Here is a 26,300-nt window from a genome sequence, read left to right as displayed (position 1 = left end):
GGAACATCCTCCTTACTCACCTGATCTGGCCCCCAATGACTTCTTTCTTTACCTGAAGATAAAGGAAATATTGAAAGGAAGACATTGTGATGACATTCAGGACATCAAGGATAAGATGACGACAGCTCTGATGGCCATTCCAGAAAAAGAGTTCCAAAATTGCTTTGAAGGGTGGACTAAGCGCTGGCATCAGTACATAGCTTCCCAACAGAAGTACTTCAAAGGTGACTGTAGTGATATTCAACAATGAGGTATATAGCACTTTTTCTAGGATGAGTTTGCGAACTTAATTGTCTGACCTTGTAATATTTATGAATATAAGTTTATTTGAACATTTGTTTATTTATTGATTTTTCTCTATAAGTAAAATATGAACTCCATAAAGCTAAGGGTATAATCTTTTTGTTTATACTATATCTCCCATTCTCGGCTTTGTACAGGCTTAGTGAATGTTTGTTGAATAAAAGAATGAATTCATTAATGAATTCTCCAGCAGAGGATATTGGGGTTACAAATGTCTTACTTCCAATGCTTTAGGTAATGACCAGATGTATTGCTTTTTCCTTATTTACTTTCTTCTTGATCTTGATAATTATTTTCTACAGTTTCCCTACTGTTTAAAACTAAAAATATGGCAGCAAGGGAAGAAAATAAAATGAGTGGGAAATTGACAAAGAACCCCTTTTGCGTGTTGACTGTGGAATCCTTTTGTGAATGGCTGAGTTCCCTCGATGCATGCACCAGTGATTACCCCTTGTCCTTCTTCCTTCTTTTTCCTACTCACAGGTCTGCCCTAAACTGCTGGTTAAGCCACCACAAATACAAAGGGGAATTCACATTGTAGGGTGCTTAGAATTCAGTGCCCATTCCACTGTGATGTTTTAGAAAATCAAAGCAGCGTTTTCAGCTTGACTGTAAGTGGAAATATTAATGTATTTACAAGTAAACTCATAATAGTCAGATCTGATTTTATGAGTTATTATCTAATAGTGCTGTGAAAATGGCAACGTTAGGGCAAATAGGGGGCCTGAATTTTGCCTTCCACTTTAGCCCTTCATCATAATACTAGGTTTAAGTTGAGGGAGAGAATTAGGGTCCAACACTGAGGGAAATGTGTGGTAGGAGTGTGTGTGTGTGTGTGTGTGTGTGTGTGTGTGTGTGTGTGTGTAACTGCATGTATGTCCAGGGATGCTCCCAAATTAGGCGAGTGGACTAATTCATAAGCCAAAGCAACCCAAAACCAAGAAATACAGACACAGATATATCCCATGTACAGTTGATTCAAGACAAGTTATTTAACCTTTATGAGCTCATTTCCCCACCAAAATGAACTGGATAGTCACAGTGACTATTGCATGTGTTGCTGGGAGGACTGAGTAACGTGTAAAGGGCTCAGCAGTAGTACCTGACACGTTACAAGTAAAGCGCAGTGGCCATTGTCACTATCATTATTATTAGTCCTGTGGTCAGAATAGAGCTGGGTTATCTTTTTCTCTTCTTCACATGTTATTTCATTAAAAATAAATAAATATCAGAATCCAGAATTCCAATTCACTCTCTAGTGGCTAACAGCACAGATTCTGGAACCAGGCTCCTTAACGTACAGGGTGGGTAACTTGAGACAAAATGATTTTGCTTCTTTGTACTTCAGTCTCCTCGTCTGCACGATGAAGACAAACACTGCACCTATTTCCTTAATCTGTGGTGAGGATTAATTTACTTAAAGAGTTTGGAATGGTGTACCTGGTAGCCATGTTATCCCTGGTAACTGTCATTAATTTTATTCTTGTTAACACTGAAATAACCCTACGGGAGGAACAAGGGGGGGTTGCATTGCATAACATTACACAACTTCCTCAAAAAGCTCCCAAACTACACAGCACAAGGCAGCCAGCTGCCCTTTGGTTCTCTTCCACATCTGGAAAGACTCCTCACCCCATTCCCACACTGAACCTTCTTCTCTTTTAACCCTTCTTTTTCCAGGCCACACACTTGTGAATGTTTACACTAGCCTAATCCTCACTGCCTTCTCTTTCCTACTGAGCTGCAGTCAAGCAAAAAATAAACAATTCCTTCGGCAAAAGGGCCACAGCTGTAAATCCTTTACACATCAATATTCTCTCCAGGTCACATGATACATTTAATGGCTTAAATAAAACACATCTCACCAAGGCTGCAGATTGGCTCTAGCACTCCTATCTCCTGAGCCCCAAACCAAGTGCTTTGGCTCAGTCATGTCTCGCGTGGATCCACACTGCTCATCTCTAGTCTTATGGCTGGTGGAACTCTTAATCTTTATAGAATTTATTTCCTACTTTTTTCATTGTCTGTGGACCCCACGATTCGCCTTTTTGACTCTGGACTTTACTTCAGTTTTGTAGCTGAATTTCTGTCCTTGCTCCTTACCCTTCAAGAAAGAAAGCTATCTCCCTGCCTGAACTCAAAGGATCCTCTTTTGTGCTTTATCCTATCCACACTATGGGAAACGAAAGCCAGCTAAAATGCATTAAAAACGTGGAGTGCCAGACAGTTTATATATGTTTGAATTTCACAGGAACCATGTAAAGTGAGTTTTATTATACTTGATCACATGTGGAAATCAGGTCTCAGAGAGTTTGAGTGATTTGCTCAAAGTCACACAGTAAGTAAGTGGTAGAGATAGTGTTTAAACTTGAGTCTATTTAACTTTCAAAAACTGTGCTTGTTTATTCTATTATATCCCGTGGCTTCATTATTTTTTAAAATGTTTGTTTAAAACTTTAATTTGATAATTGTATTTCAATTTTACATGGTTTATATACTACTCTCCTGGATATGAGTTCATGAATGGGATGGAAAGGAGTAGTACTACAATGTACTGTCTCTTTGTCTGGTATCTCTTCTCTCTCTCTCTCTCTCTCTCTCTCTCTCTCTCTCTCTCTCTCTCTCTCTCTGTCTCTCTCATCTGCCTATCATCTACCATCTATCTACATAAGAACACATATGTGTATATATGTATATTGATTAGGTACCATGTCATGTTTATTAAGAATTTACTTAATGTGAAGCTGACGAAAACTTCATCTTTACTTTTTTTATTACGACAAGAACTTAGAGGCTGTCTCCTTGCTTTTGGCTAGTCAATGACCAGCATTTAGCAGGGGCAGATTTGGCGAAACTCCGCTTCCACGATTGCTTTCTGGGCTAGCACTGGAGCCTAGGCTGGCCCTGGAGTTGGGCGTTGTCTCCTTGAGAGCTGACTACCATAGCTGGTGTTCCTATAAGGGCTGGTCAGGGAAGATCACTTCTGTACTCGGCCACGCATACTTCCAGGTGAAATTCTTACTGGATTCCTGTTTCAGATTTGAGAGATGGTTCTGATCTCAACTGATTTTCAGAACTGAGATGAGCTGATGGATATTAAAACTCTTCTCCCCTGATAATAGCTATTTCTGCCAATGTTCTCATTGGTGAAATTTAGAGAGATGTCTATTCAAAGACCTACCTATCCAAAGAACTTGATCAGACACCTGCCATGTTATCCTTCCCTCTAATGGAGTAACTTAGTTGATTAAGGTGATGTCTTTTTTTCCCCCTTAGATATAGCTGAACAATTATAAAAAAGTTTACATGGAAACTATATTAATATGTTATCTGGAAGGACTATACATGAACATGAAATATCAGAGGGCAGAAGAAAAACCCAGGAAACACTTTGGGTCTTTATGGTAACCTGGAGCCCCGATTAATAAAGGTCAAGTCTGATGTTTGGAAACAGACAATAAGTTGGGGGTACCTATTATCACTGCCTCGTCATCCAGACTATAAATTTCAATAACAAAAAAAATTAAAATGAACAGGTACTCATAACGGGTCTTAGAATGATTATCAAAAATGCTTCTGTGTGGGATTGCACATGTATATACGAAAATAATTTCAAAAGTGATTAGTTGCAGTGGCCTTGAATTAAGGATATTGGTTTCCCAGCTCCTACATACACTTTTTTGAAAGATCATTAAGAATGGAAAAATAAGTGAAGAGAGTATCAACAATAGAGTCAGCATTAAAGACAAGCAGAACCTCTGCAGAATTTGAACCATTTCTTCAAAGACTAACCCTTTCTTTTATCCCTCTCACCCATAAACTGTGTAGGCATATGGGGAAAATGAAGAGGGGTTGTAGAAGAGATCAGTAAAGAAAAGGGTTGAGCAAGACTGGCGATTGAAAGCAGGCAAATGGTGGGAGAGTGGATGGGGGAGTGTGAGCAAGAGTGGGGAGCTGTAGGTAGATGGTGCTCTGGGAGATGAAAGGAGAAGCCCTTGTTGAAATAGGATCAATCTAATATTATTCAGTGAAATGAAGATGCTGAGAGCAAACCCTCACGTTAGGGATTTCTGAAACCAGAAAAATTTTATCAAATTGCAAGTGAGGAAGGAAGGTAATTAGAGCAAGTGTCTGGCAAGGGACATGGGAGTAGGGGAAAGGGAGAGACACGATCCAACATGGCCATTTCATCTTTTATTTTAAGGTCAACGGTGTGGGTGCATTTGGATGCGTCACTTAAAAGGGAAAATGTAAATTAGTTTTAACAAAATGTATTGCTATGTATTAGTTTGGGGATCAAAAAGCACTCAGATCTACTGTTATTGCTATGGCAGAAGCTCTATGAAATTCTTAACTGAGTCAGGGTCTTCTATTTTTGTGTCTATGAGTGCTTCTCATTAACAATAACATACACCTCACAGAATACCGTGGACGGAGGGCTGTGAGCAGCTTGACCCTTAAGCAACAGATACCCGCACCTACAAACCAATGCTACTTGTTCAAAGTCATGCAAGGAGCAAGGTAATTAAAGGTGGATTAAAGGCATCGTATCCTGAAAGAAGACACAAGCTAATTTCCTTGTCAGTCTATTTGAATATCCTGAAACTGAAACATGATAAGGTTTGTATGTGTGCGTGTTTATTTGCTCTTCATAGATTTTACTCTTTGTCCTTGGCAAAGAGAGGGAAGCTGTGGGTTTCTCCTTCTGTCCGCAGCTGCAAATGTGACCTCCCTAGGAAAAGCCAAAAGGAACAATTCTTTTATGATTAGGAAGTGGGGAGTTTGACAGCTCCTGAAAATAAATGCCTGTATTCCATTTTCTAGCAGGATGTTGCGGTTCGTCTTCTGTCTGGGAACTGAATAAAAACATCAGGGAATACTCCAAAGGTCAGAATTTCAGAACTGCTGCCACAACTGTATTGTCACCAAGTATTAATGACTCTCTCACTCATTCTCTTTTTTTAAGAGGCCTGGTCATGTCCGAGGGAATGCCAGGTACATTTTTCTTAATGTATGAGCACAAGTTACATATAACAACCTAACAACACAATGCTGCCTCTTTAATGCTAATCTATTCCTTGCAATCTACTAGATACATGTAGAGTCAGTGGTGTGTATCAAGAGAGCAAAATCAGATTCTGAAAATATCTGAAAGGATGCACTAGAGTGTACATAATAATGTATTTTAATCTGCCAGGCCTTAAAATTAATCATGAATTCCCACAGAGATTTTAATAATTTTGAGATGATGTTTTTTTTTTTTTTTCTTCCTATAGACTAATATTCTTGGACAGAGTTTTCTAAATGCTACATGGGGAAGAAAGGAGGTGGGGGAGGGAGAAACGGGGCAATTTCTCACTTGCCATAGTATAGGAGATATGTTTAATAGGGGACATGTTTTCTTTTGCTCCTAAGAAGCAAGGTAGGTATTTCCAAGCAAGGGTTTATCACTCCATAAAGGCTGGCAAATGGAGGGAAGTTTCTTAGGGGTGATCATTTGCATTTGTTAAGCAGAAGAATAGTCCTGAAGGGAAGAGGTCCACTCCTGAGGGGACAGATGCCTCTGCAATCTCAGGGAATTGGCTGTTAGCAGTTTTTGGAGTTGCATGGGAGGAAAATTTTGGTGATCAAACAGCACTAGACTCTCATACTGCACTAGACCATGTTATATATTGTTCAAACTGGGACTTTTGAGAGGGAAAGTAAAAGTCAATAATCACACTGGGATATATGCTTACATTAGTTCAAGGGCACATAGCAGTGATGTAGAGAGGCAGTGTTCTTACTTAGCACCATCCATGCCTTTCAAAGTGGGCTGATCATGTCTGTTCTCATAATCTTACCAAGATGTTATACCTACAACCCATGTAGGCTCGTCGAACTTTATCCCACATAGATACCATGGAAACTTATAAATATAGAGCTTTCTTTTCCTGAATAATAGAGAATTAAAAATGTTATGCTCTAGACTGATGATTGTTCAGGGGTTCTTCAGGGTGCTAGAAGGAAAAAGCTCCTAGAGGATAGGTTGGGTTTTCTATAGCTTTTTAACTCTCCATGAAATACCCAATGACAGTGTCTGGCTACAAGGAAAAGTGAATTGCTCTTGTGGTTGACCAAGTACTTGGTAACTCTTTCAAAAATACAGTTGTCACAACATGTCTGAGTCCTTTTGCTTCCTATCCATTAAAAAGCAGTTTAGAAAAAGTGTGCATTGAACTTGCCTGTCCTGATTTGAAATATTCTCTAAGGACTGAACTAGAGTGTGTTTTGTCAGAAGTAGGTGAAATGCTGAGATTGACCTCATTATTTTGGGAGGACCAACTCATTTTTCTCAGTCAACGTGTGTATGGAGTGTGCTTGGAAGTTTTAGTAATGGAAACTATACATATGAGGAAGGGGCCAGGCCACAGATATGTGATTATAAAGACAGGAAAGAGGATTTTACCTTAACTACCTTAACTTCAAATAATTTGCAGGCTGGTATAATCAGAAATCTCACTAGTGTATGCTCCTGCAAGAAACTACTTTATTACTCTTTAGGTGGGTGGTAGAATAAAAGTTGGAGACATTAATTCTGTTTATCCTCCACTTCTTTATCAAATTTTCCACCTTCATCTCTCCCCTGAATCAATTACATTCATAGCCTCAAGCGACACTTATTGAAAGGAGTACAATAGGACACAAAAGAACAGTAAGTAAATAAGTAAAAAGCCTGGTTATTCAGACCCTCAGGGGTAGAGAAAATACTTTTCAGTTTGAAAAGAGTTTCTTTCTAGAGCTTAGCTTCTATCTCATGAAGAGCATTTAGATATATACCTATGAAAGGGCCCTTTGGTTGTAGGGATGGGGGCTAGGGGGTTCAATGGGGAGAGCACAGAGGGGATGGACAGGAGAGCAAACCAAGCACAGCCCCTTTGGGAAGTCATCCGTGATACTGGGCAGCAGTAGTGGAAACAAAGAAATGGCTGCCAGGAACTCTACATATGTCCTAAAAGTGGCATTTCTCCACCTCCCTGGAGCCAGAGAGGTGTAGGAAAGCATGGTCATTCCTGGGATTCCTGAGAGGAGTACGGAGAGGCTGGTGAAAGCCAAGGAGCCCTGGGGTTGAGATGTGCGGATGCAGAGTGACCATGAGAACTTGAGGAGAGTAGCCATGTGGGGACCTGAAATATTCATATGGGGAGCAAAATTAGAACAAAATTACCAAACAAGATAGAAGAGTGATTTCTCATTGAGAACTTGTAGAGAATTGAGGATGCCTGAATTCTCATAGATCCTCTGGGAATTTTAATTCTAGGTATAAAGGGAGTATTGATATCCCTGTAAATTGACTAAACTTGCCCTAAAAAGACTGAAACAACCCTGAAGTGTCTGAAAATAAGCCCGGAGTTGACCTGAAGTAAACAAAAGAAAATTTCCTTAATTAAAATGAAATGTGGGTTTTAAGTGGGGATTTTTATAGACATGTAGAAAAAAATGAGAAAAACCCATATTTGAGTATTTGTTTGGGACATATCCAACCCAGTGCACTGAAATTCTCATTACTTAGCATTTTGCTCATTGTTTAGCAGGCACCTTGTAAATATCTTTTCATTGCATAAATAGAATGAAAACATTGCAAGTCTCTCAAAAACAAACCAACAGAACACAACACAACAAAAGAAAGAAAATCCTCAGTAACAAGTACATGAATGTCAAGTTGAACATTTGTCTTACAGATTTAAAGAGCATTCCTAGGAGAGGGTTTATTAACCAATGCCAACCCTCACTGGTGACAGGAAAATAGAAAAGAAGCTTGAAGCTTGGCACAAACTGAACTTGCCCTAAAAATGCAGTTACTGTTGTGGTATGCTAAGCAAAGGAGAGTGAGACTGGAATTTCTGGAGATCTTGAAAACGGGACAGACAAGAATCTATCTGAAAATCACTGAAGTAGTCCTGGTTAGAAATAGGGGAATGATGATTTCTTGATTTCTTTTTCTCAAGAAATATAGTTTCAGCTCTAGGATATGATTTAAAATCTAATCTAAGGTCAATGTATCTTCACTTTTGTAGTCCTGGTTATTAATAATTTATAAGAGATGTTTTAGAACCAGAGCTGCAGCGTCCACTGAATGTACTACCTGTATTTTAATTTTTGATCAATATCATGTGTTTGATAACAGATCTGACATATAAAGCTAAAAATGCCACATGCCCAGTAGGGAGTCCTTTATTTCTAGTGACATATATTGGAGTTATTCTTCTTTGTTCATATGATTTACCTTCAAAAATCTATTGAATGTGCCCCCAGAGAAGGGCAGACAACTATTTTAATAATCAAATTGGTATTCTGGTAGAATGGAATGGGGTAGAACGGAAGGAACTCTCAGGAACTATTGTCCCTGGAATCCCTGGTTCCACCGGCCTGCATATACTATTTAAAGTCCAGGAGTACAGCTAGAGTTTGCAGAATAAAGTAGTAATGCCAGTCTTGTAAATACAGATCACTCACCCTCCTTCTGAGCTTTGAGATCCCTTAGATAATACCAGAAGTGGCACAATAGGCTGTTAGATCAAAGACGGCAGGGTTACATTATCTCTGTTTCTCCTACCAAGAGCAACAGGAATTTATTCAAACAATTTGACTGTCCGGTGTCTAGTGTTGGCCTTAGTAGAGCTAGTATTCAGGTCTCCAAGTTCTTCTTCTGACTCCAGGGTTTCTGTGCTATCAGAAATTGCTGGTGAACTGAGGTAGCCCTTTGGCCTGACCTTCACTGGCATGGTAAACCTACAGAAGCAATGGAGGACTGAATTCTTTAGTTACAACATAAGAATATAAAGTAGTAGAGAGACAGTCCATTTTAACATCTCTTGCTTATGAGATTCTTCTTAGGCTATCCATATCACCCATGAAGATCTGGGTCCTATATTGTACTTTTAGCCTGTGTGTGTGTGTGTGTGTGTGTGTGTGTGATTTCTTTGCATTCTTAACACAATACCCTATGAGGCAGATATTATGCCCACTGTATAGCTAGATCCAAAAAATAGATCCAGAAAGGTGAAATAACTTGCTCAACACCCCGTAGATAGTAAAGAGCAGGGCATAAATTTGAAATCAGGTGTGTTTATCCCGAAGTCTATGCTTTCTTCCTTCCTTCCTTTCTTTTTTTAAATTTATGGGGGTGACAATGGTTAGTAAAATCACATAGGTTTCAAGTGTACAATTCTATAATACATCATCTACATATCACATTGTGTGCTCACCACCCAGAGTCAGTTCTCCTTCCATCACCATATATTTGATCCTCTTTACCCTCATCTACCACTCCCCTCCCTCTTAACCTCTGGTATCCACTAAACTATTGTCTGTGTCTATGAGTTTTTGTTTCTTTGTTTGTCTTGTTCCTTTGTTGCTTTCAGTTTTATATCCCGCATATCAGTGAAATTTATGCTTTCTTTTTATGTATGCAACTTTCCCAGTGTAGGAGCTGCTCATTGATATTTGCTGGTTCAGAGAAGAGTGGTAGAGTTTAGTTGTAGCCTGATTAAAGTGATAACTAAACTCTATGACGTACTATTTGCAGTCTTGCCCAGTTTACTTTTATTGAGATCTTCCAGTTCTGGTGAGTGATAGCGAGACTTACTTAACAAAGGCACAGAATGTCTCAGGTTGAGTGCATTGCACAGCAAGACTGCAGCAGAGTTAGAAACAGAATCTTGGCCCCTGAGCTTCATCATCTCCTATTTATAATTTCTGAAAACCAATTTCCTTAAATTTATCTCTGTTAGCCTAGGTCATTGTGTGGGCAAAATTAATTTTTCCACGTATGCCTCAGCATTTTCCAGCCACCTTCAAAAACCAACCTTGTAATAATTTAATTGAACGATATCATGTGTTTCTAGCATTGATATAGATTTTACACAGCTGTTTACACTAATATGTGTTAAAATGCCTAATTACCGCTGCAATCACAGCCTGGCTAAATAGTCTTGCCAGCTCTTAAACATATAGTCGTGTCTTAATCAAACACAAACGTCAGTGAGCATCCTAAACTCCTGCAATTTGCAAACTGGATTAAGGGCAATAAATTCGGCCCTTCAAACAAGAACTCAGAATTTTGCATATTTCATGCTAATATGCTCTGTTTGTTTTGTTGTTTCCCAGATTTTCAAAAATGCTTGTTGATAGAATGAGGTGAGAATGTGAGATGAGTTTGGTATTTATAGTGGGATTGAGAAAGGCTTGAGAAGGCCTAAAAAGAAACTGGCTGTACTATGTGTATGACAGCATTTCTTAGGTGTCACTTTATATTTATAAACATATTAAACTGTTGGTTGATGATTCTTCGGCCAAATCTGTAAACTAGTTATGCTTATTTATTTATTTTTTCTGTAGGTACTTGAGCACCTTCGTAGAAACTATGATGAGAGCTGATAATTGCAGCATAATGTCAGAGAGTCCGAGTCCGAGTACGCTGTGTAAATTTCTCTGTGTGCATGGAGGAGGGAGGGGTTGTTTGCATTGAGAGTTCAAGGAAGACTTCAGAAAGGAGATATGTTTGCATTGGAGGAGTGGAGAATTTTCCAGGAAGGCAAAGAAGGAAAAGATAAACAAGAAATAGAAAGAAAAAAAAGGGCAGTCGTAGTCACCAATGAAATGAAAGAGACCAGGCAAGTTCTGGAAACTAAGGTAGCTCAGTATGGCTGAGGAGCAGAGTGCTGTTTGGGGAAACCTAGCTGATACAACAGAAGCGGCATTGTTGTGAAACCAGCAGATGATGGCGTGTCTCATAAAAGTAAGGATGTGTCAGCTATAATGTGCCAAGGAAAGAGAGTTAATTGGAGAGCTGCCATTTGACACTTGGGAGTTTGTCAGTAGTCACCAGCCCCAACTCCAAAGAAATATGTGCTCCTGATACCTCACCAGCTTATATAAGAAATTATAAGAAAATTCCTGATCCAAAATAGCAGAGTAGATAAACACTGCGCCTGCTTCCTTCTGTGAACACATTAAAATTACAACTAAATTATAAAACAATCAACTTGGAGAACAATCTGAAGTCTGGCTAAACAGAAGTTTTATAACTAAGGATATAAAGAAGCCACGTTGGAGACTGGTAGGAGGGGTGGAGACGCGAAACAGCAGTCCATAGCCATAGCAGGGAGATTAGGTTTATCTTTCTTTTCATTGGTTGGTTCATTGATTGAGTCATGTATTCATTCTTGCATTGATTTAATAAATGTCTATTTTAGTCCCTACAAGATTTGGGCCAGTCACTGAGGAAATGATAGTGATGCTCTCTTTTGTCTCAGAATAAGAGATTATGGGATAAAAGCATCAGGGGATTTGGCAAAGAATGAGAATGATTATATCACCTTCATTTACTTCATCAATAGAAACAGGCCACTTTCCTGATTTAATAGATTCTCTAATTTCACCTTCTACTCACCTCATTTAAGAGAATATTTCTTTTGTACAATGAACTCCCATTTATCTGAAATTTAGAAACATGTAAAACTGAAATACCTGGAATTTTTAAAAGGTATTGTTGTGTCGGGGAAAATGGGAAGGAATTGGGAAACTATTCAAAACTGAAACTTAAAAAAAGGATATCCTGGAATTACGGTATATTTTCAGTTAAACATATTTTCTTATATCTCCTTTATCTAAGTATTGCACAATACAAACATGTTTGGAATGGAGATCACTAAGACAAATCAAGTGTACTTTAAAATCAACAAAGGCTTAATTATGAATAATATAACTTTTGGGATGGACGGATACACACACACACACACACCCCTCTATAACCTCCATAAAAACAGAAATCATGTTTGTCTTGTTCAGAGCTAGATATCTAGTTTCTGACATGTCGTGCAACTGTGTAAGTTGTTCCATACATTACCAGCTGCGGTAGATTATACAATTGTTCCCAACTCTTCTCTTCCTCAATCCACTTCCTTTGTCACGTGCCCTTGCATTCCCTCCCAGCCCAATGATGTTGTTCTTGGTTGCATAGTTTGCTTTGGTCAATGAAAAGTGTTTGAGAATGACAGTGAGACAATGCTGAGCTACGCTCTGAAAAGGTATCACTGTTTTCATTTGGCTTTGTGCACCTCTGTTCTGGACACGGGCTACCCCTCTGCTACTCCCATCATTGGCAATGCCTAACTATCCAGCAGATGGAGCATGGACTGCCCCAATTCACTTGTGCCTCTTTCTACAGTTATGACAGATGTAACTGGCACATGTCATGAGGCATAGGGCTCCTGTTTTAGTAGTGGAGGCAAATAAGATAACGAAGTTAGGTTAACCTGAAGCAGACCCTGAGTCAAGGACTTGGTTGCAGGTATTTTATTGGGAGGTGATCCCTGGGAGCTGTCTTGATAGAGCAGGAAGGAGACAGGGAAGTAGAAAAGATAATATATATGCACTATTGACTGGTTCTTGCTGTGGGAAAGTAGGTCTTAATTCCACTGGGACCTACTGAGGAAATGTATACAGGGTGCAACTCAGAATTGTCTCTCTAAAACATGGGATGCTGGGGCGTTTATCCACTGATGCCTGTGTCTCATTAGTTAAGGGTTCTACCCTGCTCCAGGGTTAGTATTGCCATACTCAACTCCCCCACTTCCTGACTGTAACCCTGTTGTGTGGTTTTAGAGAAAGTTCTGGAGCAGTGAAGAGGAGCTGCTGCTTGGGTTTGGGAGGGATGGTGGCAGAGTAAGTGCATGGAAAATGTCTACTGCAGCTGTTCTGAAATCAGAGGTCGGGCAAGTGGATGTGATATGGGGCACAAAAACTGTCTGCTCTGAGATAATGTTTATGCAAAGTGCTTTGTAGACCATCAAGTTCTAAACAAATGTGACTGATTATTAATAGTGAAAAAAATTCAAATGTTCTTGCTCATAATAAAAGTTTATCAAATAATGTGGCTCATCCTGATTAATAATATCTGTGATACTATGGGGCAAGGTTATATCAGTCATTTTGTTTGCCAAAGGCCAGAGATAGGGTGAAATATTCATACATCAACTGCTACTTCCCTGCTCTGTTTTCCTTCTGTTACAGAACTGCGATCTAGCTGCCAATGCAGCTAATACACACTCACACATGTGTGCACACACACGTGCATGTGCACACACCACTAATCTATGTTCCTGCTCATTGCTCCGAGATATCTATTCCAATAAGCATGTGAAAAACCCAGATGGGAGCAGAGAAAAGAAAAAGAGAATATTCAGTTCTTTCTTCCATCCTTCCTTTAGGTTGGAGGGCAGGAGGTTATGATTGAGAGGTTAATCATACTCCTTGGCAGAACTGCTCTCTCGAGGGAATGCCAAAGAATCGCACACACTTGCTGCAACTCTGCTACTGACACACAAACATATCCAGACCATCATTAAGTTCTATTGCCATAGTTCAGAATCTAGGCTTATCACACTTAAACATGTAAGATTATATAATTACCAAGGAATATCCAGTTAATGCTCACAGAGCTCTGCAAAAGTTCTCTCATGCCAAAGAAAGTGAAATTATAAGAAAATTCCTGATCCAAAATAGCAGAGTAGATAAACACTGCGCCTGCTTCCTTCTGTGAACACATTAAAATTACAACTAAATTATAAAACAATCAACTTGGAGAACAATCTGAAGTCTGGCTAAACAGAAGTTTTATAACTAAGGATATAAAGAAGCCACGTTGGAGACTGGTAGGAGGGGTGGAGACGCGAAACAGGCTGGTTCCAAACCTTCGTGTGGTGGTTGAGAACCAGAAAGAATACCTTGGCCACAGAGATTCCCCCAGAGGGGAGAGAGACCCGAACCCCACACTGGCCTCCCCAGACAGGAATACTGGTGCAGGAGAGGAGCCCCCAAAACATCTGGTTGTGAAAAACAGTGGGGATTCTGACTATCTGGGTGGGATAGAAGGCCGTGGGAAACCCAGGTATCCTGTTAAAGGCTCGAGCACAGACTCTCACATGCGCAGGCACTTACCTTGAGCTTCAGCAGAGAGGCAGTAACTCGGGGGGCATTGGAGACAAATGGGGGGAAGATTGAGGTGTGTGGCTTTAGAGCAAGGAGGACAGTTGCCATTTTCATTGCAACGGGTCCTCCTCTCATGCAACTGGCAGATGGGAGCCATCTTTCCTGTGTTGAGCCTTCCCCACACGGCTAAATCTGAGTCTGATTGGCCTGGTGAGCTCCACTGGGACCCCACCCCACCCAATTCCACCAACACCTGAGGCACTTTCTCAACCAGTAGCCAGCCCCACATGCATTGTACTCTTTCCTAAGAATCTTAAGAGTCTGCAGGACCCAGGTGGGCTGCAGCTGGACTGGGTGTGCTCTGAGACTTTTACTGTGTAGCTCCAGGCTCAGCACTGATACAAAACCAGAGTTTATATAAACCTGGTGACCATAGCTCTTCCCAGTGACTCCCTGAGACCCTGCCTCACCCAACTGGTGCACCACACAAGGCTTTATCAGAGTCTGAAACTTCAGGGAGCTGGCAGGTGGCAACAGGCCTCATCGTGTCCTGGCTTTTTGTGGAGATAACCCAGGCCTGGTGCTGGTGGCAGCCATCCTCAGTTTGTAGAGTGGCCTCCCCCACGTGCCTCCAGGGTTAGCACAGGCAGCAAAAACTATGGATTACTTTGTAGCTCCTACCATGTAGCCCATGTCACGTCACAGGCAGTGGATAACCTGAGCCTGCATCAGAGTCCCTGGAAAGAGGCTCCAGAACCAACATACTTGGAGATTGGCTTCAGACCACAGCAGAGCACCACCCAATTAGTCCCACATAGGTAGTCTCAATAGGCACCAGAGAAAGCTGGGGTCAATCCTACTGAGTGGGGTAAGGCCCCACATAGCAGCCTGTTAGCTGTGGATGTGGCCAAACCCCACAGCCAATCAACCTGAGGGTCAATCCCATGAACTGACATGTCAATAGAAATCAAGGCTCAACTATAATAGGAGCGCAAGACAAATTATACCTGGGGCATTCCTGCGGCATCCAGAGCAGGTGACCAGGGAGACTGTGCCACTGGGACCCACGAGACATCTATTACATAAGGCCATCTGGCCAAGAGTGGCAGACATAGCAGATCCACCTAATATATACAAACAAAGAGACAGGCAGCCAAAATGAAGAAACAAAGAAATACATTCCAAATGAAAGAATAGGAGAAAACCCCAGAAAAAGAACTAACCAAAATGGAGGAAAGCAACCTACCAGAGACAGAGTTCAAAACAATGGTTATAAGGATGATCAGAGAACTTTGTGAGAGATTCAATAGAGGTAGCAAGCATAAAAAAGGACATAAAAACCATAAAATAGAACCAGTCAGAAGTGAAGAATATAATAACTGCAATAAAGAATGCACTAGAAGGAATCACCAGCAGACTAGATGAAGCAGAGGATCGAATCAGAAATTTGGAACACAAGGTAACAGAAAACACCCAATCATAACAGCAAAAAGAAAAAAAAATCAAAAAAAAAGAGGAAATTTAAGACTTCTGGAACAATATGAAGTGTAACAGCATTCACGTGATAGAGGTACCAGAAAGAGAAGAGAGAAAGCAAAGGATTGAGAACCTATTTGAAGAATTAATGACTGAAAACTTTCCTAACCTGGTGAAGGAAGTAGACATACAAGCCCAGGAAGCACAGAGTCCCAAACAAATGAACCCAAACAGGCCCACACCAAGACACATTATAACTAAAATGGCAAAGGTTAAAGACAAAGAGAGAATCCTAAAAGTAGCAAGAGAAAGGAAACTAGTAACTTATAAGGGAGCTCCCATAAGATTTTCAGCTGATTTCTCAACAGAAACTTTGCAGGCCAGAAGGGATTGGCACAAAATATTCAACATGATGAAAAGCAAGGCCCTACAACCGAGATTACTCTACCCAACAAAGCTATCATTTAGATTTGAAGGACAGATAAAGATCTTCCCAGACAAGAAAAAGCTAAAGGAGTTCATCACCATCAAACCAGTATTACAAGGAATGTTAGAGGGATTTCTTTAAGATGGAAAAAAAAAAAAAGATCAAAGTTATGAATAATTGAATGGCAACAGCTACATATCTACCAAAAACTACTTTCAGTGTAATTGGAGTAAATGCTCCTCTCAAAAGACATAGGAGGCTAAATGGTAAGAAAACAAAACCCTTACATATGCTGCCTATAAGAGAATCGCTTTATATTGAAAGACACACACAGATGGAAGTAAAGGAATAGAAAAAGTTATTTCATGCAAATGGATACTAAAAAAACAACAAAATCTGGGGTAGCAATACTTATAACAGACAAAATAAACTTTAAAACAAAGGCTATAACAAGAGGCAAAGAAGGACCCAGTGATCCCACTTCAGGTATTTATTCAAAGAAACCCCAATACTATTTTGAGGGGCCGTGGGCATCCATATGTTCATTGCAGCATTATTTACAATGACCAAGATGTGGAAGTGTCTATTGATGGATGAATGGATATAGAGCAGGTGGTACGTATGTACAATGGGATATTACTTGGCCATGGAAGGGAATGGGTTTTCACCACCTGGGCAGCATGGGTGGACCTGCAGGGTATTGTGCTGAGTGGACTATGTCAGACAGAGAAAGACATATGCAATGAGATTTCACTTATATGTGTGTAGTGCAGGGTGTCCAGCGGGGTCTCTGCTCCCGCTCCCCTCATAAGAATGCAGGACACGGTAAGGCCATAAAGGAACACCCATGGAGCCATAGATAGGGGAGTCAAACCAATATATTCTCTCTGGCGGCTGGGCTGGAGACACAGGAAGCAGGATCTACATAATCTGCCTAACAGCAGTCCGCGCTTGCCAGCCACCATCCTCTTGCTAGCCCCCATTTCTTTTCTGATAGCGTAGCCACAGCCATTATATTAGTGGCCAATGGCTTACGGGTTACAGCGGACGGCCAACTAGCCACAGCTGATGGCCATCTGATCACAGTTGATGGCCATTTACTACCCGAGCCAGCACCTTTCTATGTGAGGCCGAGAGCCTGGAAACTGTTTTTTTGGGGCTTTGTCCCCACAATGTGGAATCTAAAGAAGAAAATAAACAAACAAAACAAAAACAAACTCATAAATACAGAGAACATAATGATGGTTGCCAGATGAGAGTGGGTTCGGGGTGAGTGAAAAAGGGGAAGAGATTAAGAAGTTGTCATGCAGGGTGTCATGCAGGGTCTCAGCACTCCCCACATAAGAACGCAGGATATGGTGAAGCCGAGAAGGAACACCCACAGAGCCATAGATAGGGGAGATATACAACTGTATTCTCCCTGGCGGCTGAGTTGGGGACACAGGAAATAGGATCCACACCATCTGCAAACTGCAGTCCACTTTTCTGCCAACCAACCTCACTTGTTAACTGTAATCAGCCATGTTAACTGCAATCCGCACCTCTGCAATCTGCAATCCACAATCTACAATCTACAATCCACAATCCGCTCTTGCCAGCCACCATCTTCTTGCTAGCCCCCATTTTCTGCTTGCGTAGCCACGGCAGTTACATTAGTGGCCAGTGGCTCACTGGTTACAGCTGACGGCCACCTAGCCACAGCTGACTGCCATCCTGCTTCCTAAATCTCCAACCTAGCCGCCAGCAAGACTATAGTGGTATGACTCCCCTACCTATGGCTCCGTGGGTGTTCTTTGTTGGCCTAGCCATAAGCTGCATTCTTGATGGCCATTTACTACCTGAGCGAGCAACTTTCCATGTGAGGGCGAGAGCCTGGAAATTGCACTCCTTGCTCTGTCCCCACAGAAGTACAAATTACTTGTTACATAGTAGTCATGGGGATGTAGAGTATAGCATAAGGAATATATGAGTAGTCAATAATGTTGTAATAACTACTATGGTGTCAGAAGGGTACTAGATTTGTTAGGATGTGTGGGGACAGAGCCAGGAGTGCAGTTTCCAGGCTCTCGCGCTCATGTGGAAAGGTGCTCACTCGGGTAGTAAATGGCCATCAACTGTGATTGGATGGCCATCAGCTATGGTTAGTTGGCGGTCAGCTATAACCAGTGAGCCATTGGCCACTAATATAACTGCTGTGGCTACGCTAGCAGAAAATGGGGGCTAGCAAGAAGATGGTGGCTGAGCTAGCAAGAGCAGATTGCAGTTAGCATGGCAGATTGCAGCTAGCAAGTGGGGTTGGTTGGTTGGCAGAGAAGTGGATGGCAGGTTGTGGATCGTGTGGCTCCTGCTTCCTAAATCTCCAACCTAGCCGCCAGCAAGACTATAGTGGTATGACTCCCCTACCTATGGCTCCGTGGGTGTTCTTTGTTGGCCTAGCCATAACCTGCATTCTTATGTGGGAAGTGGGACCAGAGACCCTGCATGACACCCTGCATGACAGGTTGATAGATGAGAGGGGGTTGGGGGCAGGGTGAAAAATGTGAAGGGATTCAGAGGTACAAACTGGTAGTTACAAAATAGTCATGGGATGTGAAGTAAGGCATAGGGAATATAGTCAATAATATGGTAATAACTATGCACAGTACCAGTTGAGTACTAGACTAGTCAGGGAGATCATTTCTTAAATTATATAAATGTCTAACCACTATGCTGTACACCTGAAATGAATATAAAATAATATTGAATATAAACTGTAAATGAAAAATTTTCAAAAGTGGGGTAAAGGTGAAAGGGAATAAGAGGTCCAAATCTCGAGGTATAAAACAAACAGTCATTAGGATGTAATATACAGCAAAGTGAATATAGTCAATAATATTGTGAGAACATGATATGGTGACAAATGGTTGCTGCACTTATCCAGGTGATCACTTCTTTAGGTATATAAATGTTGAATAACTATGGTGTACACCTGAAACTAATATAATATTGTATGTTAGCTGTATTTTAATAAAAGCCTTAAAAAAAAAAGTAAAGTACTCTGGTAATGCCCATAAGGGAAAGTGACTCTTACGTAATTAATTCAACATGCATACCTCTTTGAAGAAAGACATCACTCATCTGTGAAAGATCAACATGACCCCTGCTTTACATTCCATCAAACAACTGTTAGGTCCATCAGCCTAGTTACCTTTTAGCCTTGTGTGGGCATTGACTCAGAGCTACTGAAAGGTCAGTGTGAATACGCAATGTTTATCTTCAGATTATCATTACCTTAAAATGAAAAATCCTGCAACTCATCGGCAAAAAAAGAACAAAACTCTGCTGTTTTTACAATAAACAAGTGTTGTTAGAGTTGGTCTGATGTTCTAATAAATAACTCAACAAGACAAATGGCTTGATGTAATGAAATATTATTTCTTACCATGTCAATCCATTGGATCTGGGATTGGTGGGTTGCTTCTCTAATGCAGTCATCCACAGACCCAGAGTTTTCTCATCATGACATTCACTTTCATTCTGGTTCTCTGAGTATTTTCTCACTTCAGCTAATGGACAGGAAAAAGAAACAAGGCCTTCAGGTGGGACTGGACGTAGCTCGTGGCACTTTCACTCATATCCCTTTGCTGAGAACTTAGTCATGTGGCTATACCAAAGTGGAAGAGAGGTTGGAAACTGTAGCCTAACTGCATGCCCAGGAGGTGGAGAAGAACTCAGATGTAGGTGGGATCTTGCAGTCTCTGCTAAATAAAGAATAGAAATGTGGGGCCTAATTAAACAGAGAAATAACAATAGGAGGCTTCATTTTCTTTATGAATCTTTACATTTAGTATTCTCATCTCCCAAAACATGTGTTTAAGTTTCATTTATTCTGTTAGATGTTCTATTCTGGACATGTAGACAATTTCCTCTCATGGGAGGATCTCTCTCATTTCTGGTATTATCCTGTTGCCTTTGGTCCTGCTTTGGTATTGTGGATGGAATAGAAGATGAGGACAACTGCATTTTCCCACAGCTGAGGCTGATGGTTGGCCTTCTGATAATCAAACCACTGCTGAGCAATTACTACTGAGGCAGATTTTCTAAGTATCCGGCAGTTTGGTGATAGATATCTGAGCCAGAATGTGAAAGGGTGAGAGAGGAAGGGTGCTCATGTATTAGAATCATTTAGGAGTATTTTCAATATATTTATAGTGGTATCAGAGTGAATCAACCTCAGATGTATGTTTCTGAGAGAAGGGAAGTAAGAAGAACCATTTTGTGAAGAATCCCTTGTACGGGCCATCCCCTCTCCCTGCTGAAAATTACTACTTGTGACTCAATGTTGTTCTCTGTGTGGTGGCCCCCTCTTCCTCCAAGTTTTATATTCACACCATCTCCTCTTTTTGGAGAGCAATTTTCCTACTTGGTAATCACTCAAGTTCAGTGTATTAGTTGGCCAGGGCCGCAATAACAAATTACTACTGACTGGGTGGCTTAAACAAGGGAAATTTATTCTCAGAGTTCTAGAGGCTGGAAGTCAAGATCAAGGTGTCAGCAAGTTTGGTTTCTCCTGAGGTCTTTCTCCTTGGCTTGCAGATGGCCATCTTCTTGTTGTGTCCTCACATGACCTTATTTCTATGTGCGTCTATTCCTGGTGTCTCTTCCTCTCTTAAAAAGACATGGGTTATATTGAATTAGAGTCCTACTCTTATGACCTCATTTAACCTCAGTTATCTCTCTAAAGTCCCTATCTCCAAATATATTCACACTGGGTTTAGCGATTCAACATGTGAATTTTAGGGGGACACAATTCAGTCCGTAACTTTCACAATATGAAAAAACACATACTACCTGCTGACTTCTTAAGATCCTACAGTTTCACATTGTCTTGAGTATTCTGAGTCTCTCTCTCTCCCTCTCTCTCTCTCTCTCTCTCTCTCTCTCTCTCTCACACACACACACACACACACACACACACACACACACACACACTCAATGGCAATCACGCTCAGGATTCCAGTTAGAAAAGTAGGGTTGGTAAATTGAAATTCATAGTGTAAAATTTAGAGGAATTAGTTTCAGTATTTCGAGCTCTGCCTAGTCTACCTTAAAGTAATATTTCAAGTTTAGAACTGGACAATTTAGATGAGTTAGGCAAGTTTTCCCCTGCTTTCCCTACCCCATTCTTAAATTCCATTTTTAAAGTACCTCCTTCTTTTCAGTGTTTTACTCATAAACGTGCTCTTCACGTTGAGGCTACCAGATCCCTTAGCTATTAGCCCCATGAAGACTTAGGCATCCTCTGTCTCATTCTTTTAGGTTCTTGATTTGGGAAAATGGCAACTAACTAATGTGATACATAATTCAGACAAATGTGTAGGTGGGAAATTGTATTTTCAAGCTAGAGACCTTCTTATATTTGGATTAATGAGGTGTCTTCTGATCACCGAAAACTCTATCCAAAGGGACTGAACACTTTTTCTGGTAGGAACTTCATTGTTAATGAACCTTCTAGAACCTTAGGCCAGTGAGTGAAGAAGGCCCTCAGAGTGCCCTCCTTGCTCAGCCCCTACTCCCTGAGTGTAGAAAATTCGTCTTGCATTTTCCCTCCAAAGAGCTGACCCATGGCAGCTATGTTCTTAGGAATAGACCATCCATTTCAAATGAGTATATTTCATTATGATCTACAGGGCATGGTTTTTCACAAATGCATTTTTTAAAAATCTCCTAGTTCCGCCTTCTCTTAACTCTTTCATGACCTATAAATGATGAGATCTGAGAAAGTGGGAAATGTGTCTCTTTCACCTTTAGACCTTTAATGCCTAATATATTATTGGTCAACATTTGGTGAACACATTTATGCTCTAATATAGTTTTCTTTCTTTTTTCATTACCACAGTTTTAAAAATATGCAACTCAAAGACAGAAGAGACTGAATGAGATTTTGGAAGCAGATTTGGATTATACAAATTGATGTGGACGCCATATCTTTTTCCAACTCCAAGCATCTAAACCATCAGAGTTGAACTCATGCTATTTGAGTCGGCATTCCCTTTTGAATGGCATTATTATTGTTGTTTATCATTGCCTCAGATTTTACAATATGATTGGTGCTGTGGAAGACATTAAAAAGACACAGTTCTTGCCTTGGGGCTTACACTCAGATAGGCAAACAAACAAAACGTATTTAAGAAGAGGTAGATTGATCACAGAGATGCAATTTCCCAGGTGTTTGTATTTGTGCTGTGGGTTCGTTTGTCTTTTAACCAGCTGTGGGCTAAAGAAATCTCTAAACTTTACTTCAGAACACAAACATAAATGATAAGAGTTCAGAAGAAAACATGATCCATGATGTGCAGAACACAGGGCTAATAACCTAATTTGGGGGATCTCTGTATCCTTGAATTGTTCTCTCCCCTTCTGGCTATCTCAATAATTTGAGCTGCCTGTGGCTTCCTCGCTGGAAACCAAATCATGAAACTAAAAATGGATCACCAAATTTTATAGCCCACTTTCAAGCATTAGGCCAGTTCTTTCCTATCAAACAGTGTTTAAAAAACTGAGTAGCTCTCCTTATAGACTGAGACATTCATTCGCATGAAATTTGGGAAAACTTTTATCCCAAGGAGATGTTGATCTCAAGTTTAAGTTTTGAAAATCCAATTTATAAGCTAAAATGAATAAAAACATAGTTCATAATTTTTATACTTTTGTGTGGGTGAACATTTAAAAAATTCTCTCATGCCATTATGGAGCAGAAACAAATGTGTCTATTTTGTATAAAATCTTTAGTGTTTGTGGAAAATGTGTGTGAGCACACGCGTGTGCATGTAGAATGTATCTTCACCTTACAAATCTAAATACTGTGTGTTTGTTATCACGTAAGATAAAATACCTGCTTCTGAGCATACGCCAGGGCAAAACTATACGTTTAACATGTAAGTACATGAGGACCACGGTCTGCATGCTTGGTAAAGCTGTAGACATGTCCAGGTCCAGGTGGCAGAGGGGGTGGCAATATTCTTCACTGTACAGGGGGAGAGTTGGTTCCATTTCATGACTGGTTACCACCATCTCTAGGTGCATGAAGGGGTTTCTCTCCAGGGTCTTGATCTGTGAAAAGGTATAAGCACCCAGAGCCAGGCATATTTAGACCCCGGTTTCCAAAGTTTCTGTTTAATTGCACTTTCTCATCACATGCAGGAGTGTGGTGTGCCCTTCCAGATGGCCCACACAAATGCTTTGTCGTACTTCACTTGCTCTTTGCATGTCAAGCATCTCTGGGACTACATACATCACCAATTAGCATCTTATATTCATTTGAAAGGAATGGTTCTGCAACATTTTATACAGTTTTCTTTGATACAATTTGCATGACGTGACGTTCTTCTCTTCTAAAAGTCAAGGATGTGATTGTGGAATTTTCCTCTCATCTCCTCCCTCCCTCCAAACATGTTTCCCTATGCAGCATCATTTAATCTGTATTTTAGGGGAAGCATCTTTGGTTTGACATCTCTGGAACGCGGTGAGACCATTTTAGTGTGTTGACCCATGCATACTGTGGACATGTACCATGTCTCATCTCTCCGGGTGGCTGTGTTCCTACTGGTCCACTCTCATTTTTCAGATTCTAGATCACAAGACCTCCTCATTGATCTATGGATTTGGCACTGCCATCCCTATAGCTTTTTTTTTTTTTTTCAAAGGTCTCCCTACTAGACATTCCTTATTCTGAATGCTGTGATAAGCATTGAATATAGTGGACTTTGTGCGCTGCCCCTGATAGTAAGGATCAATCCTGGCACATCAAAATCACATTCAGACACTACACCAAAGAGGTGCTATGCACCAAAGGGAACAGACTGTCACCGAGCAAATGATGGTTGTTATTTTCAGGTTTTCCAGTGTAATCAGTATTGCCACATTGGTAATACTGGAACACACAGAATCCTGTAGGGTAATTAATACCTCTTGACATTTCCACGTGGATGTCTCACAGACATTTTAAACTGTACATCCTCATGTTCATTACCACCCAAAACTTGTCCCTCCCTAGTCTCCCTCATCTTAGTAAATGATGTCCTCTACTCAGTGATTCTGAGAAATCTGGAGTCAGCAGGAATTCCTCCATTTCTTTCGTCTTCTCTATTCCCCTTGCCCCTCCTCCTTTCCCCCCAAATCTGGAATTCAGTTCTTTTGGTTCTACTTCCACATACAAATCAATTTAATCTTTACCACCTCCATGCTACCTCCTGCCTCACTCTAGTTCACATCTTAGTTTCTGACAACCTTCTATAACCTCCAAACTGTTCTCCATGCTATAAGTCTGACTTTCCTATATTCCCTTATGCATTCAAACTTTAGAGTTCTAACACTATAAATTGGAACAGAAATCCCTGATGCTTAAAACCCTGCATTTATTTTCTGTCATGCTTAGAACATGACTTGACCGTTCCTCGATCCCCCAGGCCTGTAAGACCCTTCATGTTCTGGCTCCTGACTCTGTCTCCAACAGGTACAATCTCACTAGGCCTGAACTGCTGCCCTGAAAAATTTCAGGTTTTTGAAACTTTCTCAATTGTTTCTCACATTTGAGGATTTTTGCACTTGCTGTACCTCCAGCTTGAAAAGGTTTTCCCACTGGCTCATCGTTTGCTGAGCTTCTCATTCTTTGGGTCTTTTCTTGAATATTTGTTCTTCAGAAAAGCCTTCTGTGTCTACGTCATTGGCGTACAGTCCCCTGTTACATTCTGGTATAGCACCCTGTTTATTTCCTTTAAGATGCTAATCACAGTCAAAGTAATTTGGTTATCTGTTCACTTATTTCTGCTCTCTATCCCCTATTGTCTAGGATAAACTCAGTTTTCTCAAGGTCAACTTTATTCCTATTTAATTTGTATCCCTGGTGCTTAGCACAGTGCCTAGAACATAAAGGCAATGAAAACATATTTGTTGAATGAATGTCTTTAAAGAGTTTTGATGAGAAGAGTTGTGTATGTGTGTGTGTGTGTGTGTGTGTGTGTGTGTGTGTGTGTGTGTGTGTGTTGTAATGGTTAAGTTAAAGAAAGTGCTATTGCCTGAATGTTTGAGTTCCCCCCAAAGTCATATGTTGGAACTGAATCCCCAGTGTAATGGTATTAGGAAGTGGGACCTTAGGGCGGTGATTAGGTCATGACGGTGGAGCCCACATGGATGGGATGAGTGCTCTTATAAAAGAGCTCCCGGAGAGCTCTCTCACCCCTTCCACCATGTAAGGACACAGTGAGAAGATACTGTCTACGAAGCAGAAAGTGGGTTCTCATCAGACTCTGAATTTCCCAGCACTCTGATTTTGAAATTCCAGCTTCCAGAACTATGAGAAATAAATGTTGTTTATAAGCCACCTGGTCTGTAACATTCTATTACAGCAGCCCCAACGGACTGAAACAGGAAGGAAGCATATTCTAACTGGGAGTAGAAGAGACAGGAAGTCTTGGCATCAGCATTACAGGAAGTTAGATCAGCTGAGGGGGTCCCAGCCTGGGTCAATACAGAGATCAGAGGCTTTGGCTCGTAACCCTGGCAGTTGACCGGAAACCATTCAAGTATGCACTGATTGGCACCTAGGAAAATAGCACAATGTACTCATTCACATAGAAAAAATAAGAGGCCACAGCTCCAGGGTAAAACAGCACAGAGCTTCAAGGCAGTCACGTGACATGACTGAGGTCAAATCACATTCAATAAATGAAACAACATGCCACTGCCACATGTTAGCATACATGTCAATGCTTTTTTGGATCACATTCAACATTGACATAATCTGTAATTTCATTTTACAAATAAGGAGAGTGCAAAATGGGCTAAAGGAATGCATATACCATATCAGAATAGATGGTAGGACAGAGCCCCACGGGTGAGAACTTTACAAGAGCACTGAGACCATACACTGCTCAGATGCAGGGAAAGAAGCACATTCTGCAGGAACGAAATTCACTGCTCTGGTCACAACTTGACTCTTGAAGGCACACAGGTAAAGTGGGTAAGTACATGGGGTCTCTGAATAACAATAATCCACCTGCCAGGTAGCATTTCATGAGCACTTACAATGTGCCAGGTGCTGCATTAAACTGCTTAAGTACATTATGTCATTTAAAACAAG

This window comes from Rhinolophus hipposideros (genome assembly GCF_964194185.1).
Source record: "Rhinolophus hipposideros genome assembly, chromosome: 17".
Lineage (NCBI taxonomy): Eukaryota > Metazoa > Chordata > Mammalia > Chiroptera > Rhinolophidae > Rhinolophus > Rhinolophus hipposideros.
The sequence above is the reverse complement of the archived record's forward strand: the minus strand, read 5'-3'. Positions refer to the sequence as shown.